General features: G+C 55.7%; 1 long non-coding RNA gene across 1 annotated transcript; it reads right to left on the bottom strand.

Moving 5' to 3' along the window:
- On the bottom strand, positions 1 to 4718 carry LOC130543049 (uncharacterized). The gene is made up of 2 exons (XR_008958073.1): positions 3495 to 4718; positions 1 to 2737 (listed from the first exon to the last, which is right to left on the bottom strand). It is a non-coding gene; the product is annotated as an uncharacterized LOC130543049 (long non-coding RNA).
- Between the last annotated feature and the right edge of the window lie 672 nt (positions 4719 to 5390).

Here is a 5390-nt window from a genome sequence, read left to right as displayed (position 1 = left end):
TGTGAGAGAGAGAGAGAGATTTATTTTAAAGAATTAGTTCATGTGATTATGGTGATTATGGAGGCTATGAAGTCCAAAATCTGCTGAGTAGCCTGGCAAGCTGGAGACCCAGGGAAGAGCCAGTGCTGCAGTTCAAGTCCAGAGACAGTCTGCTGGCAGAATTTCCTCTTGCAAGGGGCGGGGGTGTCAATCTTTTGGTCAATCCTGGCCTTCAACTGATTAGATGAGGCCCACCCACATTCTGGAGGACAATATGCTTTCTTCAAAGTCCAATGACTTGAATGTTCATTTCATCCTGCTACACCCTCACAGAACCATCTGGAATCATGTTTGACCATATATCTGGGCACCGTGGCTCAGCCACATTGACACACAGGCTTGACCTTCACCTTGGGAGAGTCACAATTTGCTTGGGGGTTGTTAATAGCCCCCTAAGTGGCTGTTAAAGCCCGTACTTCACAGAAATTCCGCGTTTGGTTAATACGCAGTCATTGTCCTCATTAAGGGGTCGCTCTCCCGTGCAGGATCTCCACGGTTCCTCACCTCTCAATGCCTTCGCTCAGGTAACTTCACAACTACCTCAGGAAAACACCTTCTGGCTTACGAAACACAGTCACTCCCCTTATCTCCTTGCTTCTCACAGCACCAACGAGGCCAGCAGTTCTGTACTCATCTCAGAAACCAGAGACTGAGCAGAGAGGTAAGGCGCCTTGACCCGCTCAGGTCAGACAGCCTGCAAGTGGAGAAAGCCAGACTCGGTTTCATCTTCTGGTTTCAAATGGCAGGAGCTGGCTTTTAATGAGCCGTTACCGTGTGCGGGGCATCACCGGAGACGCTCGCCTGCACTAGTTTGCCTAACTTTCTGAATGACACGATGGGGAGTCGCTCCGCCCCTTCTAAGTTCCACCTGTCTACGGAAAGGGCAACTGAGGCCCTCCCACCATCTCACACGGTGAGGGGCTAGGTCTGCAGCCTGGATGGAGTCCGCGATCCTCGGCCCCCTCTCTGCCTGGTTCCCCATCCCCATGGGCTGCTGCTGCCCACCCACGCCCGACAGTCCATCTCTGGAGACTACGAAAAATCGCCTTGTCCAGCAGTGTCACCGGAGGCCAGAAGAAAAAGGTGACAGAGAGTGTTGGAAAAACCCCACAAGTGGAACCAATTTTCAAGATGAGGCTAGGGTTCCAGAAAGCAAGCATCACTTCCCAAAACATCATATCTAGGGTGGCCCAGCGTATCAGGAGGGGCCCCAGAGCCTTGGTTTCCTCTGAAGCATTCATCTTGCCTCCCCACATAACATACCGGGCCCCGTTAGTGCCGTCCCCCATGATGCGCCAAAGGTGGGAAACACTCTTTCCATAACCCTTTACCGAGGGCCAGGCGCTGTGCTGAGAGCCAAGAGCTGGGAGAGGGAGAAGGCGGATCCTGCCCCCAGGCCACAGCCTGACAGAAGAGACAGAGCTGTCACCCAGACAGCACCAGCCCGCTGGAAATGCAGCCGGTCTGGCTTCCAGAGAGCACGCTGGATCCAGAGTGAGGCATCACCAGCTCTGCCCAAGGGGTGCAGGGGAGGGTCGGCCTGGAGCGGACAGAGAGGGCTAGATACTGGTTCCTGACCTCAGAGAATTTACAAGCCCGGTGAGGAGCATGATGAAGGACAGGAGACGTTAGAAGCCATCCCAGGAAAGAGAACGGCACGTCAGGTCGCGTGGCCTCTACGTGAGGGTGGGGAGAGGCGGTGAAGGATGAGATGATTTACAAGTCAGGAGAAGTCACTGCTTCCTGCTGCTGAACCGGGCACAACCATGTCCCCTGACCTTTAACCTTTCCACGAGCCTCCGCCCTTGCCATAGACGGTGCTGCAAGCACAAGCTCACCCGCTCTCAGGAGCCTGGAGGCCACCTGGACCTCTCAGCTCACGCTTGTCCAAGCTGAATTTCTCCACCCCCTCTGGATCTCGCCTCCTCCGTGGAGTGTTCAGGTCCCCCCAGGATTTCGGACCCCTCTACTTTTGAGGTTTGCCTAAAGCCCCCCATCTCCTCCACTTTCTGCAGCCCGGGCGGGGGGGAAGAAAGGTATTCTAATCCATGCTTGATGATGGGGACGTCCAATCGTAGGGTTTGTGTCACCCGCAGCTCGCTCGCTCTCTGCTAGAACTGGCCCCTGATTACGGATTCCTTTGAATGCACTTGCTTGCACGCGGTCGAGCTCCTTGGTGTGCTCGCCAGCGAGGCTTACGCCGTTGCTTCAGAGCAGAGCAGTGGCCTTTGTGCGTGTGTGTTACAAAGACAGGGACCGCACGTGCGGTCCATCTTCTCCCCTCCAGCACAGAGCTAGGATGATTGAAACGCGACATTTTAAACCCAAAAGCAAATTACAGCAAGGAATCAGTGTGAAATTACTCTCCTCTGCTCAGAGTGCCTTTTTAAAAGGCAGGCAGCAGCGCCCAGGATGAAAGTTGGCCTGTCAGACAAGCCCATTCAAGCTTGCAATTCCTCTGTCATTTGCCCGACAGGCTTGTGATAAAGAGCAAGGATAAAAAAAAATCTGCCAAAAATAGTGCCACTGAGAACCCTACACCGGGGCAGACCCAGGAGCCAATGCCGTCGCAGCCCTGCCCTCTGCGATTGGGTGGCCACGGCGTGGACTTGTTCCGACAGACATGTCGTGTGACCTCAGATCTCAGCCCCAGAGACCCTGGAGAGGAAACGCCGCGAGACGCTGCATCTGTGAATCCCTGAAGAAAGGGAGGGGAGAACAAAGTTTACATTGAAAACCTTGGCTTTCCAAACAGCATGTTGAGACAGCCCCACAGCGGACAGGTTTGCTGCAGGCCTGGGACTCGCCCTGGGCTGCCGCAGGCCGGGAGACTCATCTAGAAAGAATATAACGAATCTCCTTCTCCCTGGTGCCCTGGTTACTCCCCTTTGCACTCTTTCTGGGCCTTCAGTTCCCCGGGGCTGGTGCCCTCGGGGCCCAGACGAGGGAGGGCCCCCTCTGCTGCCCCAAGCGAGAGAGGCCCAGGAGAAAATGAGGGCAAATCTGTCATCTGGTATGCTATGGGACAGGCCACCACAGCCTGGTAGCAAGTGCTCTGGATTATGGGGACAGGCAGATCCCATTCCCGCTCTGTTGCCAGCTCTCAGGGGGAGGTGGGCAGGCTGACTTCCAGGGCTCTAGGCCTGCTCCCCAGGCTGAGGCAGAGGCCTCCAGACACCGCGCCTGCCAGGTGACTGCCCTCGAAGGTAAGAGGTCATGCGTGTATTCATCCCTTTGACCTCCCCTAACCTCCCTGAGGTAGGCATCGTTCGCTCCAGTGTTTAGAGGAGACCATGGAGCTAATGCGCCCCAGTTCCCGTGGCTAGGAAGTGGTAGATCCTGGATCTCCAGGGGTTTGGGATCTAAGCCCAGGGGCTTCCATAGAAAGAATTCTCCCAGCCGGCTTCACAGGCGGCGGTGCCCGGGCACGTGGGGAGTGTCGTGAGGTCCCTTACCTCTGGTGCATAGCTTCTCCAGGTGGAGACTTCTGTCCCCATGTTTCTCATCTTTATGTCCCACCACCGGTTTGTCATGAGGAGCAATCGCGTCATGAACCGGAGGTTAAAGTAGCTGCAGCTATCTGACAACCATAAAGCCCGATGTGGCTTTTGTTTATCAAGGCCCCAAACGAAACCGCTGGAGGACCAGCAAGGACTCCAACATGGCAACCATCTCACGGTCAAGTCCTTCCGAGCCCTCTACTGCTCCGTAGGCGCCCCCACCGGTACTAACCCGTGGCACCGCTGCCGTGGTCATCGCGACCACCAGCGTTGACAAGTGTGCCGTGCTTCCGATCACTGGCGAATCAGATGGCTCACCCGGGCCGGCTGTCCCCACTCCTGCCGGCTGTCACTCACAGCCTCCTGCAGGCAGAGCCTTCCCCCGGGAGCTTTCCCGGGGGACCCTTTTCTTTGGCATCCTTAAACAGCTGTCACACTGTCCCGGTTGTTTTTCAAGAAGGAGCTCCCCAGGGTTTCACTGAGGCAGACTGGAACTTGACCCCACCACATTGATGTATTCACTTCCACCTCCCCTCGGGAAAGGGGTGCCAAGCCCCGGTGCCCGCGGCGGGATGCTGGCCGCCTCCCAGCCTGGGCCGCTCATCCATCCCCTGTTGTCTCCTCCCTGGAACATGAGTTTGGACACGCAGGGATTGCAGTGGTTCCTGCAAAGGCAACCTCCCCGCACGGAACCCGGGACTTCTGGGCAGACCGGCTTCACGCCCCACAGGGCAGTCTGTCAGCGGAGCCGGCAGAGCCGGGCACATAGGTAACGCAGTACATAGGGTCGCTGAGGGAGGCCATCACTCAGCACGTGATTCTGAACTTGGCACCTGCCAAGAGCTTCTCAGCCGTTTCCGTTAGCTATTACTCTTGAGCACCCTCAGGAGGTGGGCGGGAGCTGCTGTCCTCCTTTTCAGAGTAAGGAAATGGGGAGAGAAATATCTCCAGGGACACATCCACAGAGCGAGCAGGGGTCAGAGCCCTTGGTAGTGAAGCGTGACCTTAGTCACCATCCTCTTTCAGCACTGGCCCCGCGTGCATCCAGCAAGCTCACTGGGCAGGGCGATTCTGGAGCGTGGCTTTCATCCAGGGATTGTCTAAAACATTAACTTGCTAGGGGCCGAGTGGAGGTCTGGGTCACCATCACGTGGCTCGGAAGGGGCAGGCGCAGAGGGATAAGTGATCTGCAGTAAATCACAGAGTGCCGAGCACCTGCTCAGAGCAGAACAGAAGGCTTACTCCCCAGCCACGCCCCAGGGCAGCTCTGAAGCAAGATATATTTTTAAACACACGCCTCGTAGAGAAAATGTTCCCTAGCTTGTCCCCATAGCCTACTAATGGGGCAGCTGTTGGCAACCAGTACCATCAGCCCGTGCTAAGGGCTGTGATCTCAATTTTTAGTTCTATTCTTGTCCCCTGGCATATGATAAGGGTTGCTATCCCAGGAGACTGCAGGCTACTGATGAAAAAGAAGGTTTCAGTAGGTTCTCGCCTGTTCTCAATTTCAAGACTCTCTGATTTCGTTCAGACGTGGGACCTGTGGGCCTGTGCTCATTTACTGAGTTGGAAACTTTTATTTATTTATTTATTTTTTCTTCTTCACACTGACACCATGGAAACTGCCCGATGCTTCCCAGAAGGCTGGGGTCCCCCTGCTTCACACCGGGCTGAGAAGAGCTGAAGTCTGAGAAGGTCGGCTGCCTCTCTGATGCCTGGGAAGGCAGCCACTGTGCTACCCCCTGGTTTCCTCGTGGCTTGGCTAGCAGGTGCCTCGTACCCACCCCTCCTTCACAAATGCAAAGAACCATTCAGGGTCAGTTTTGCTGCTTCCTCTTGCTCTGATCAGGG

This window comes from Ursus arctos, unplaced genomic scaffold (genome assembly GCF_023065955.2).
Source record: "Ursus arctos isolate Adak ecotype North America unplaced genomic scaffold, UrsArc2.0 scaffold_7, whole genome shotgun sequence".
Classification (NCBI taxonomy): Eukaryota; Metazoa; Chordata; class Mammalia; order Carnivora; family Ursidae; genus Ursus; species Ursus arctos.
This window is presented reverse-complemented; position numbering and strand designations above follow the sequence as displayed.